At 50.9% G+C, this 13,623-nt stretch overlaps 1 long non-coding RNA gene across 2 annotated transcripts in view; it reads left to right on the top strand.

Annotated features, from left to right (window-relative positions):
- The window catches only part of LOC138261616 (uncharacterized), an 85,073-nt gene that overhangs the window by 30,120 nt on the left and 41,330 nt on the right, over positions 1-13,623 (top strand). The window contains exon 2 of one of the 2 annotated variants that reach the window (XR_011199125.1): positions 4,465-4,517. This is a non-coding gene — a long non-coding RNA (uncharacterized lncRNA). Of the gene's footprint in view, positions 1-4,440; positions 4,518-13,623 lie in introns of both variants that reach the window. The other variant, XR_011199126.1, reaches the window with a different exon arrangement.

Here is a 13,623-nt window from a genome sequence, read left to right as displayed (position 1 = left end):
CTACGTTCCTCCAGACAAACAGGTAAGTACACTGTGATCATGCTGTATGCGCAATGCCTGTGTGGATGGAAGATGGAAGGGGAGAATTAGGCGTGCATGAAACGACGGTGAGTGTATGTGTGTCATGGCAAGGGTAGGAATGCGGGCCAATGACTGTGACGGTGCGGACGGTTATATCTTCTCCTTTTCCCCTGTCCTATTCCTGTAGGTCAGCGCCCACCAGAAGAAGGATATTTGGCGTGCCATCGCCAAGGAAGTCAGGACCCTGGGTGTCCACCACAGACGTAGCACCCACTGCCGGAAAAGATGGGAGGACATTCGGCGCTTGAGCAAGAAGACAGCGGAGGCCCTGCTGGGGATGGCCTCCCAAGGTGGGGGGGGGGGGTGAGGAGGGGTGCCCTTCGCACCGTCACACCCCTGATGTTCCAGATCCTGGCGGTTGCGTACCCGGAGTTGGATGGGCGCTTGAGAGCATCACAGCAGCCACAAGGGGGTGAGTACACTCTCATTCAGCTGATTCAGCGCACATTGGAGGTGTCTGGTTGGGGGCGGTGGGCTATGGGTACCCCTTGGCCAGGACGAGTTTTGTAGGCATGTTCCCTCCGTAAGGCAGGCTATGTGGCACCCCACCAGTGTTAAGAGCCATCTACACCTAGTCAGGCTCCTGTGACTCATGTGTGCAGCAGTCGGGCATGGGCCTTGTACCCCATGTCCCTATGATTAATTAGGGAACTCTAAGTGCATGGCGTAGTGCAGAGGGCTGCTGTGTCTGTAGTGTCCGCCAACTGTAGCGGTATTGCATGCACTGAACATGTCTTTCTTCTGTCTTCCCCCACCTTTTTGTGGTCTACCTGTTCTTGTGTGCATTAGCATCATCAGGCAGAGGAGCAGTGGCACCGGAGCAGGAGGGAGCTGCATCCCACATGGCCCTGGAGGGCAAAACAGCGGAGTCTGAAGGCACCAGTGGGACGGCAGGCGAGGGGAGTTCCACGGCGGGGACAGGAGCTGAGACCAGCGACACGGACTCCTCCTCTGATGGGAGCTCCCTTGCAGTGGCGGGCCCCTCTGTGCCTCCTGCATCTACAGGTACAGCCGCCAACCCCGCCCCCCCCCCCCCCAACAGCACCGCCCTCACAGCAGCACCTCAGCCCCTGCCCCTGTCAGCCCTGCTGCCCTCAGTGAGGAGGCCATTGACCTCCTCAGATCCCTCACTGTTGGGCAGTCTACCATTCTGGATGCTATCCAGGTTGTAGAGAGGCAGTTGCAACAGACAAATGCATACCTGGAGGGCATTCATTCTGGTCAGGCAGCCCAACAGTCAGCTTTTCATACGCTGGCCTCAGCACTGATGGCAGCCATTGTCCCTGTGTCCAGCCTCCCCCCTCCAACTTCCTCCACCCAGACCTAATCCCCTGTACCTCAGCCTATCCCAAGCACACCATCAGACCAGCATGCACACACCTCAACACACAAGGGTAGCTCTGGCGAACATAAGCACCACACATCCCACAGGCACTCACACAAGCATCATACCCATGCAGACATACCAACATCCACTGCCTCCACTGTGTCCCCCTCCTCCTCGTCTCCCTCATCCCTCCCGGTCACGTCTCCACTCACACCTGCATGCACTACATCTTCAGCCACTACGTCCATCACCACACACCTCTCATGTGCACTCACCACACCACTACCAGTCACACATCCCCAGTTTCCTCTCCCAGTGTGTCTGTGAGCCCTCCTTCCAAAGTACACAAACGCAGGCACCCACATCACAACAGCCTCCAGCCCATGCACCTTCACCCAAATTCAGCAGATGTACACCTCCTACAACCACTACCTCTTCCTCCACTCCCAAACCCCCTCCATCTACCCTTCCCAGTGTGTCTAAAACTTTTCCTGTCAAACCTTGACCTCTTCCCTCTCACCTCCCCCACCCCTTCTGTCCCCTATGGCACGGCTTGTCAGGTCACAACCCAGCACCTCAGCCACCACATCAACGGGAACAGTGGTGCCAGCAGTAACCGGCTTCTGGAGTGCGCCAAGCAGCAGGGCAGCCAGTGTGCCAAGGAGCCAGACCACAGACAGTCCCCCCACCTCAGAAACATAAGAATTTGGCCACAGCCTGGAGGGAGAAGGGCAAAACACCTGCCACAAAGGGCTCTCCCAGGACTACAGTTGGTTGTGTGAAGACAGCTGCGCCACCATCCAAGGTGGGGAAGGGGCACAGAAAGAAAGGGAAGTCGCCGCCAACCTGCACGGCGGAAAAAACCGCTTCCCAGGACACCGCCGCCACCAGCACTGCTTCCCAGGACACCGCCGCCACCAGCACTGCTTCCCAGGACACCGCCGCCACCAGCACTGCTTCCCAGGACACCGCCGCCACCAGCACGCTCACTGAGCCACCCACCAGCACTGCAGGCCAATGAGCGCCGCAAGCACCGCCGCTAATGAGGCTGCCACAATCACCGCCAGTGGACACGCCACATATGCCAGTGGCACCACCGCAGATATGGCTGCCATCCTCCGTGGTCAGTCGTACGAAGCTGGTGGTCAGTTGGTCAGTTTCAGGGCCTGGACAGCTTCCATGGCCCACCGTGAGTGGAGATTCACATCCACTACCTCTGTCCTTGGCAGGATGAAGCACTCTGGGCACCAAGCCCCCTCCAGAACCAGTGGATATTCACATCCACTACCTCAGTCCTTGGCAGGATGAAGCACGCTGGGCACAAAGCCCCCTCCAGAACCAGTGGAGAAAAGCATCCACTACCTCAGTCCTTGGCAGAATGAAGCACTCTGGGCACAAACCCCCCCTCCAGAACCATTGGAGACTGTTATTCACTTGTGAGACTGTGGCTTTGCACTCCCCAGGATGCAGCAGTGGGCAAACCACCCACTGAAAAGACTTGTGAGACTGTGACGTTGCACTCCCCAGGATACATCAATGGGCATGGAGCCCTGTGCACTCATCCGGCTGAGGTGCCCCCCCTTCCCTTCCCCCTGAGCTGTCTGTTGTATTTCGATCTGATGCCCCTGCAGTGTTCGCTCAGATTTGATTGGATATCTTGTGTGGGCCTCGCCCATGCATTTTGGGCCCAGTGGTCCACGGACTATGTATGTGTAGCACATGGACTTTAATTCTTGGTGTATATATTTGTTAATAGTGTGTATATATATTTATGAGTACTGGATTTTTATTGATCAGAATCGTTACAATCATTTCCATTGTCCTTGCATTCTTCCGGGGGCCTTGGGGGGTGTAACTGTAATGTATCAACATGTATTTATGTGTGTGTGTGTGTTGTAGTTGGTGAGGGTGGGGGTGTTGCGTGTGTGTGTCACTCTTTTCCCTCCCCCCCTCCCCTGTGTCGTAGGTGCAGTACTCACTGTGGTCTTCGCCACTGGCGTTCGTGCTCCTGGTAGAGGAGCAGGAAGACAATGGCTGGTAGAATATGGAGTTCCGGCTCCATGGCATCCTGGTTCCTCGTATGGTGTGTAGAGGTGAGCATTTTTCCTTCCAAGTTCTTTTTCCGCCGTGTTTTTGTTCGCGTTGAATCCGCCCCTGAAAAGGTGGCGGATTGGCCTCTCATGATACTGTGGGCGGTATTCCATCTGTCTGTTGGTGGTGACCACCATGCTGTTTGTTTGTACCCCCGTGGCGGTCGGAGTGTTAAAGTGGCTGTCTATGTTGGCGGTTTCCGCCACGGTTGTGATTACATTTTTTTTACCGCGGCCTGTTGGCTGTTTTACCGCCGCTTTAACACCGACCGCCAGGGTTGTAATGAGGACCTATAGGTTTGTTGACGATACAATATTCTTTTTTTCCCGTAATTACTTCTTACATAAGGGTTAACGAGCATCTAACCCTCTCTGTAGCCACACATTTTAACTACCATCTATTGAGGCAAGCTGGTTCTCTTTTTCCAAAAGTGTTCACTCTCTCACGTTGGTCTAAATATTGTCCTGACGACTTTTTCTCTACCTCCTCATTCTTACATATATTTGACCCACAGCGGTCCTTCATTGTACTAAACAACGCTAAATGGATGATCAGCTTTTTATTGGCTTAATTGCTGTGAAAATTAGGCAAGCTGAGAGAAGAGGACCATCTCCAACTATCTTTTTCTTCCTATTAAAAGGTGCAATGCCTTGGCGAAGAAGCAGACTTCTGATGGCTTATGTGCTCCTCCCACCAGAGCAGAGGCAGCTACTGTGGAGAGATATTCTTATGGTATCCATTCTCAAAAAACAAATGTGTGGGTGCAAATTGTCAATCAGAGGAACACATTATTTACCTTTTGTTAACGTATATTCATCCATGTGATTTAATTTTTTTACTATTACGATGTTTAGATTTTCTTCAGTTTATATTTATTTTGTTATTGTAAAGAACAATGGATGCTACAAAGTACAACCAGATTCTGAATTTTATATACGCAGTAATGTGTACCCTGATGATTTCAGTAAAATAATGAAGCATGGATTACGGAGACTTTCCAAAAAAATCACCATTGATGGTAAGTTATTTTTCAAATTACTTTGGAATTAGAAAATTGTTATACATTCATACAATTTACTGTACTTGTTTGAATGAAGCTTCATGAATTGGTGATCCTTTCAATTATATTGATCTACCTACTTATGTGTTAACAAATATTGTTTAGTCTGATTCATTTCATTATATTTTATTTTTTTAAATGATTGTTAGCGTGTGTGTGTATGTATGTGTGTATATATATATATTACGTGCTTTTAATGTATCTCTCGTGCAACATCTGCAGTAAATAGAAATCGTCCTTTAAACGTTCTCATGTTTTTTGGCAAATTAGGTGAAAAGGTGTTCTTTGTAGGAAAGGGGAAGAAGGCACAAGTTATCGTTGGTGAAGAATTGGCAAAACACATTTTTAATAAGTTACATTCTTCACTAATTGGAGGTCACTCTGGAACTAACAAAACTAAAAAAGAGTATTGGCAGCCATTTCTAGTGGCCAAACATGACTGATATTGAACAGTGGGTGAGTTATGTGTTGCTAATCTTTCAAAATAACTTCTAGGTAAAACAATTATTTTCTTTTATGTTTTTATTGAGACATACTTGTAAAGCTATTGTTAGGCAAGTTTTTCATTCCTAATAAAGGTATTTTTGCACACATCAGTCATTTGAGCAATCAGACGCCTTTAAAGGGCGGCTTATCACCCATGGAGGCTCAAATAGCTGTTGCGGACGTGCTGCACACTCTGCGATCCATGTCTTTAGATCCTTTGTGAGCTGGTTCAGTGAGTCTGCATGTCTGAGTTTGAGTGGAAGCGTGTTTGACTGGGCTACAAGGTAAGAAAAGCATCTGCCTTCAGATGTGCTCTTCCTGATTCTGTGGATGGCAGCAAGGGTGGGTTTGGAGGATAAGATCTGCCTGGTGTTCTTTCCCTAACCGGTACCCACAATTGGCACGGCCCTGGCACACAGATATGTCCATTGTAAATGGTACACCTGGTACCAAGGGCCTGTTGCCAAGGAAGGTCTCTAAGGGCTGCAGCATGCCGTATGACACCCTGGAGACCCCTCACTCAGCACAGACACACTGCTTGCCAGCTTGTGTGTGCTGGTTGGGAGAAAATGAATAAGTCGACATGGCACTCCCCTCAGGGTGCCATGCCAACCTCACACTGCCTATGGCATAGATAAGTCACCCCTCTAGCAGGCCTTACAGCCCTAAGTCAGGGTGTACTATGCCACAGGTGAGGGAATAGCTGCATGAGCACTATGCCCCTACGGTGTCTTAGCAAAACCTTGGACATTGTAATTGCAGGTTAGCCATAAGAGTATAAGGTCTGGGGGTTTAACAAGCACGAACTCCACAGTTCCATAATGGCTAAACTGAAATATGAGAAGTTTGGTATCCAACTTCTCAGCACAATAAATGCACACTGATGCCAGTGTGGTATTTGTTTTAAAATACACCCAGAGGGCATCTTGGAGAGGGACCCGGAATACCAGTCCGACTCCTAGTGCTAGGCTGACCAGTTTCTGCCAGTCTGACACAACCAGACGAGTTTCTGGCAACATGGTGAGAGTACCTTTGTCAATCTGTGGCCAGGAACAAAGACTGTACTGGGTGGATATGCTTCTCACCTCCCCCTGCAGGAACTGTAACACCTGGCGGGGAGCCTCAAAGGCTCATGCCTTTTGTTACAACAACCCAGGGCATCCCAGCTAGTGAGATGCACTCCCCCCCCCCCCCCCAACTTTAGGCAGCAAGGTTGTTGGAGGAGATGATGAGGGAAACCAGGAGGAGCCACCCACCAGTCAGGACAGCCCCTAAGGTGCCCTGAGGTGACTCTTAACTTTTATAATTCCTCCATCTTGAGATTGGAAGATGCCCCCAAAAGCAATATGGATGTGCCCCCATCACCTCAGGGTGGAGGCACCAAGAGGGTGTAGCCACCCGCAAGGGCAGTAGCCATTGGCTACTGCCCCAAGACCTAAACACACCCCTAAATTGAGTATTTAGGGGCGAACCTGAACCCAGGAAATCAGATTCCTGCAACCTGCCCAAATAAGTTCTGCTGACCTGAAAGCCCCGCAGAGATGACGGAAACACCAACTGACTTGGCTCCAGCCCTACCGGCCTGTCCCCAGACTCAAACTGCACAGCGACGCATCTGTCGAGGAACAGCGACCTCTGAGGACACTGCAACATTTTTGCAAGTTTTGAAAGAACTCTCCCTTCCCGCCGGAAGCGTGAGACTTCTCACTCTGCATCCAATGCCCCCACATCGAGCTCCAGAAAACAAATACCGCAGAGGGGACTCCCAGGCGACTGCGATAACGTGAGTAACCTGAGTTGAATCTTGTGGTTCTAAAATAAATTAAAATATATTTCTGATGGATACAACTACCTGTGGATTCCTCACCTTATGAATTGGATCCTTGCGCCAGCATCCGACGGAAAGTCTTCTTCCTAGCTGTCTACGTCGACGAGGACGTCATAATGGCATGGCTCCACGTGACTCCGTCTGACAACAACGTGCCAATAATAGGTCCTTGTCGGCGTACTGACATCAGTTTTCCTTTTTTCCGTGCCTTCGACGCCAATGGTTTTTCTTCCTGGCTCGTTGTTAACTGTAACGATTTTTGGTGGTTACAATGTCGCCTCCGAAGAAGTCCGGTTTCAAGCTGTGTAGAGAATGCGGGGGTCGGATGTCAGTGACCGACCCCCACTCGGACTGTATTTGGTGCCTTAGTTCAGAGCATGATGTGGAAGGTTGCTCTTCGTGTCAGAGCATGAATCCAAAAGCTCTGAAGGAGCGCGAGGCGAAGCTCTTCTTAGCCAAAGCAAAGAAGGGCCATAAAAAGGATTCCTTCCATGTTTCTCCCAAAAAGCATAAGAAGCAGCGTCATCATGACTCTCTCGGCGCCGTTCGGAGCGGAGCCGATCGAGGTCGAGGTCTCGATCTTCACGATGCCAGAAGACATGGGAGATGAGTCCTACTGTCACGCCTCAGCAGGAGAGTCCGGAGTTGTCACTGGTCCCTTCAGTTTTTGAGGTCGCTCAAAGTAGCCCTCACTTTTCGCCGGCGCCGAGGGATCCTGATGTTCTGCAGGCAAACTATTGGACTTGGGTTAAGTCTTTTGAGTGTGTGTGTTCCTCATTTATTGCCTGTGTGTGTACAACAAATGTTTAACACTACCCTCTGACAAGCTTATTGCTCAACTACCCCACCAAAAAATAGAGCATTCAAATTATCAAATTTTCCCACTATCAGCCTCTAAGGGGAACCTTTAGACTCTGTGCACACTATCTCTCACTTTGAGATAGTATATTCAGAGCCAACTTCCTACATACATCAAAATAGAACCTCATATATTGTAAATGTGAGGGTGTCACACATATTATTTCCATGAATAGTAGTGAGCTGCTCCCGTGTTACAATAATGGAAAGACCTCCCTATCCCTGAAAATGAGATGTTAAAACTTTTAGAATGTAGACCAGTGTGCCAGTGACCTGGCCAAAGAGCAAAAGGCAGAATGGGAAGGGGAACAGGGTCATAGAGAAGCAATCACCAGGAGAAAGTAGAGAAGAAAATGAACCTGAAAGGATAAAATAAGAATAAAGGAAGAGTAGGACGGTAGAAGAAAATGGGATAAGGTGAAACCAAGTAAGTCTTGGTTGCCTTGGAACTGAGCAGCCCTATATTTAACAACTTAGGCCAAGGTCATAATACATTCAATGGCAAGATTTTTTTGGCACCACGTGCCATACTCACAAATTCATCTCAACTCCCAGCCCATCCTCCTTGTGTAAAATTGCAACCAATTAACGAACATCACAAAAAAGTCATACTCACACTTGTACTTAGCTGTCCGTCCCTTGCCCCCTCCCAACTTGTTGCCAAGTTATGATGCAGCTTTAACTGAAGTTCACTGGCTTCCTGGTAAGCTGGTCCCCAGTGCCAGTCTTTCCCCAAAACAAGACACCTGATCCCTTGATCCCAAGTGATAAGGCTCTGTAGCACCCTTCTAAGTCCCATAGTAAGTGTTACCTAGAGTGCCTCTGTACTGCAGAGGGTCGCTAAGAGCTGTAGCAGAACTTGTTCTTCTCCAAGGGACCCAGCACTGACCTCATGCAGACTGCTTGACAAGGTGCCCCCTAAAAGTGAAAATGCAACATAAATTATGGACTGTGTGCCATGTCCCCAAAACACTGCATGTAATATTTGTAAGTCACCCCTATAGCAGGCCTTATAGCCCTAAGGCAGGGTGCATATTATTATATGCGTGGTCATATCTGCAAGAGAAGATATGCCCCTGCTAGGTCGGTCGTTTCTTAGATATATTAGGTGAACAGGGAATCCATTTTAAATAGATGTGTTGGCCACTCATTAATACGAGTTGCCCAGCTCCATGATGTCTTAAATGAAAATAGGGATGTTGAACCTCTCATGTTTTATAATCCCTGGCGATGGATTTATTAATGCACGCATCCAGAGTGTACCTTACAGTTTCCTCCTGAAAACATAACAACTGCTTCTGAGCTAACTGACCAGTTCTAGCCAGTTTGCCACCAACAGACTAGAGTGAGATCCAGGGGTGAGATCCTTTGCTCTTTGGAGGTCAGACGCAAAGCTTCTCGGGTGAGGTGTTGGACACCCCTTCCCATAGCATGATCTGCATTCCAAGACAGATCTAGTCTCTGAGAGGGAGATGCCCACCCCCAGACCCCATCTGGCACCTGGATATTCAGGAACATTAGCTATGTAGGAGGCATTTTGCATTTCGAGGCTGGACACACCCCTAGGGTGACCAGCCCGAAATGGACACAGCCTAGGAAATTCTACTTGTGTCTGGTGGAATTTAGGACCTCTGGACATGGTGTTGCCCACTCCCCACAGAAAGTGGTCATCTACAGGGTGTTGTGACTCCAGGGTATGTAGCTGTAGCAAAGTACCCTTATTGTGGCATGGTTACCCCCACTTTTTGCTTGTCAGTATGCTAACCAGGACCCCAGTTACTGTGCACTCCCCCTGTACATTTGTTTGCTATGACTTCATACCTCCCACATTTGCATACTGGTGCCTCCATGTAAGTCCCTAGTGTATGGTGCCCAGGGCGGGGAGACACCAGGGGTTCCCCATGGGCTGCAGCATGGTATGCCACCCATGGGGACCTATGTAAAATGTGTTTGAAGGGCTGGCATTGCAGCCTGCATGCAAAGGTGCATGCACCCTTTCACTGAAGATCACTGCACCAGGTCCCTGTAAGTCACTCCTAAGGCAGGGCCTCCTAGCCCAGAGGGCCTGCTGCAAGTACCGATGTCGGAGGGCACCCCTGCATGAGCAGAGATTCCCCCGCAGACTCATCTCCATTTTCCTGGACTTCATTAGTGCGGGGATGCCATTTCACGCGTGTACTGGACATAGGTCACTACCTTTGCCAGCTACATAAGGGTAACTCTGAACATGGGCATGTTTGTTATCAAACGTTTCTGACTTGTAGTCCAGGAAGGCAGAACAAAAGAATTTCCTTTAGGTGACGGAGGCAACACCCTTTGCCTTTGTGTAGAAAAAAGGTGTTAAATGACTTGGGAGGGGTAGCCTCGCCAAGCCACTGGTATGCTTTGATGGCCACCATTGGTGCCATCCTTTCATAAAACCAATCTGCGCCAGTTGAGGGACCCCTAATCCCTGCTCTGTCCTGGAACTGAACAATGGAAATGGGAATGACCACTCCCCTGTCTATCACCACCCCAGGGTTGGTGCCCAGAGCTCCTCCAGATGGCCCTTTGATTCTGCCATCTTGACCTTAGGGTGGGCAGAGGCCTCTGGGGGCATCTTACTGGCCATGTGGTTAGGTGACCAGTTCCCCTTCCAGGGCTATTTAGGGTCTTCCTCATGGGTGGGTTCCCAGATTCGACATGCAAGACTCCAGCAGGAATCATCTGCATCGTTTACTGAAACTTCTGGCCTCTCGAACCGCAGCTGGACTCCACAGGGACCTACAGTCCGCATCTACAGCTACGCCTCTGCTCTCCAACATTGTTTCTCTGGCTTCTTCTAGCAACTGCAACATTTCCCCGGCTGTGCATCATATGAGGGTGGCGAGTCTTCAGTCTGCCCTAAGAAGCAAACTTCCCGTGGAATGAAAGTCGCTCCTGTGCATCTGCAGGCATTCTGCTGCAATGATGACCGGCTGCATGGATCTCCTCTTCTATGGAACTGTGTGGATCCTGCATCACAGTTGGTGGTTCTTTTGCGTCCTCCCTACCAGCTGTCCAACTTGGGTGAAGGTAGGACCTTCCCTTCTCCATGCATAGTGTCTCTTGCAACTGACAAGGCTTGATGGCACCGCCTCCAGGGGAACTTCAGTCTTTGTGTTGCTCCTGTCCACATTACTCTTCCCTGTGACGCTCAGCCCTTTGCATGGTTATTCAGCGACGTGGGACTCCTTTTTAAGTGTCCTGCATGGGCCTCACTGTGACTCCTGTGCTCCTTGCCTGCGAGTCATCTGTGTGGGCTGCATCTTCTTCTTTGGACTTTCCGCACTGCTGAGGGTCGCTACGGACATCCCCTGTGGGTTTAGTTCCCTCTCCCCCTCACTTGGCCTTCCTGGACCCCAACAGCTCCACTGCTAGCAACTGTGATATTTTCCTTTTTCAGGTCTTGTATGTGTTTTTTTTTCACTCCACAGACTGACTGCAATCCTTCATCCAGCGTGGGACGTCGACCGCATCAGCCAGGAACTCTTCACCTGCCCCAGTGTTGACCGTCTTCTTTCCACTGTCGACCAACTCCTGCATCCACCTAACAACAACACCACCCCACCCCCACTCCCCTGGTCTAGAGTTTTGTCTGCTGTTTTTCAGTGTTCTCAATTGCTTTTTAAGCCTATTCCTGATTGTTACTGTACATGTGTAGTATGTTTACTTACCTACAATTAGAGTATTGCCTAACTAGTGTTTGTATTACTCTAATAAAGAGCCTCTATTTTCGTAGTACTGAGTGCCTTCTTTCATTTGTGTAAGTGCTGTATGACTACAGTGGTATTGCATGAGAGCTTTGCATGTCTCCTAAATAAGCCTTGGCTACTTAGCCACAGCTACCTTTAGAGAGCCGGGCTTCCTTGACACTGACTCCACTTCACTCATAAGGGATACATGGACCTTGTATAAGGTGATCATACCATAGGTAGTTAGCACACACCAGGCCAGATTCCTACAGAACTCCAGTGATTACTACCCTTGACTCTCAATACCGGTTCCCCTAAATTGACTATTTAGGGGAACCACTGATACAAGATTGTAGGAAGATGGCTCTGGATATGCTATATCAAATTGAGATATAGGCCCTCATTCTGACCCTGGCGGTCGGTGATAATGCGGCGGCCAAGCCGCCAACAGGCCGGCGGTCCAAAATATGCAATTCTGACCCTGGCGGGAACCGCCAACACAGCCCGCCGCATTAACACTCCGACCGCCACGGCGGCACAAACAAACAGCGCGGCGGTCCCCGCCAACAGCCAGGCGGCAGACAATGTAGCGCCCACCCTATCACGACCCACCAATCCGCCACCTTTTCCGGGGCGGGAGCACCGCCGATAAAAACACGGCGGAAACAGACTACGAACGGGAAAACGCTCACCTCTACGCACTCCACGCGAGATTCCGGCAGTATGGAACCCGAGTTGCAGGTCATCCCCGCACTCCTATACCTGCTCCTGTACCAGGAGCACGCCCGGCGGCGCGGAAGACATCGGTGAGTACTGCACCTACGACACAGGGGAGGGAAAAGATTACCGGCACACACCCACCCACCCATACCCACTACAACACACACATCAATGCATTCCCACAGATCACTGTCACAACCCACAAACCCCCCCCTCCGAAATAATGCAAAGACCAAAAGAAGAGATCATAAACCGGCAGATATATTGAAATATGGACACCAGTAATCCCAATAAATAAATAAACTATGTACAAAATATATACAGCTACTAAATGTAGTCCAACCACTGTCCGTGGACCACAGGGGTCCTGTGCAAAGGGGCAAGGCCCAGTCCCACGACAAGAACTCCACGGAGAGAACACTGCAGGGGCATCAGAAAGAAAATAGGACAGGCACCTCAGGGGGAAGGGAAGTGGGGGCACCTCAGCCACTTGAGTACACGACGCCAGATCCACGAGGGGACTCCATGACCACTGGGCCATCCTGGGGAGTGCAAAGCCACAGTCCATACAGTCCATACAGTGGGTGGCCTGCCCACTGGGCCATCCTGGGGAGTGCAAAGCCACAGTCCATACAGTCCATACAGTGGGTGGCCTGCCCACTGGGCCATCCTGGGGAGTGCAAAGCCACAGTCCATACAGTCCATACAGTGGGCGGCCTGCCCACTGGGCCATCCTGGGGAGTGCAAAGCCACAGTCCATACAGTCCATACAGTGGGCGGCCTGCCCACTGGGCCATCCTGGGGAGTGCAAAGCCACAGTCCATACAGTCCATACAGTGGGCGGCCTGCCCACTGGGCCATCCTGGGGAGTGCAAAGCCACAGTCCATACAGTCCATACAGTGGGCGGCCTGCCCACTGGGCCATCCTGGGGAGTGCAAAGCCACAGTCCATACAGTCCATACAGTGGGCGGCCTGCCCACTGGGCCATCCTGGGGAGAGCAAAGCCACAGTCCAAACAGTCCATAACAGACCCCACTGCCACTGGAGGAGGCATGTTGGCCAGAGGACATCCTGCAGCCCTGCCCGAGACAGATCCTGCCCTGCCACGTCTGCCAAAGGGCCAGCGGTTCTTGCCTGGAAGGGCCCAGTTCAGCGCTTCTTGCCTTGAAGGGCCCAGTTCAGCGCTTCTTGCCTTGAAGGGCCCAGTTCAGCGGGTCTTGCCTTGAAGGGCCCAGTTCAGCGGTGCTTGAGACGGCGGGGCCCAGCGGAGCGGTGCTTGAGACGGCGGGGCCCAGTTCAGCGGTTCTTGAGATGGCGGGGCCCAGTTCAGCGGTACTTGAGACGGCGGGGCACAGTTCAGCGGGGCTTGAGACGGCGGGGCCCAGTTCAGCGGTTCTTGAGACGGCGGTCCCCAGCGGAGCGGTGCTTGAGACGGCGGGGCCCAGTTCAGCGGTTCTT

Source organism: Pleurodeles waltl, chromosome 10 (genome assembly GCF_031143425.1).
Source record: "Pleurodeles waltl isolate 20211129_DDA chromosome 10, aPleWal1.hap1.20221129, whole genome shotgun sequence".
NCBI lineage: Eukaryota > Metazoa > Chordata > Amphibia > Caudata > Salamandridae > Pleurodeles > Pleurodeles waltl.
The sequence above is the reverse complement of the archived record's forward strand: the minus strand, read 5'-3'. Positions and strand labels throughout refer to the sequence as shown.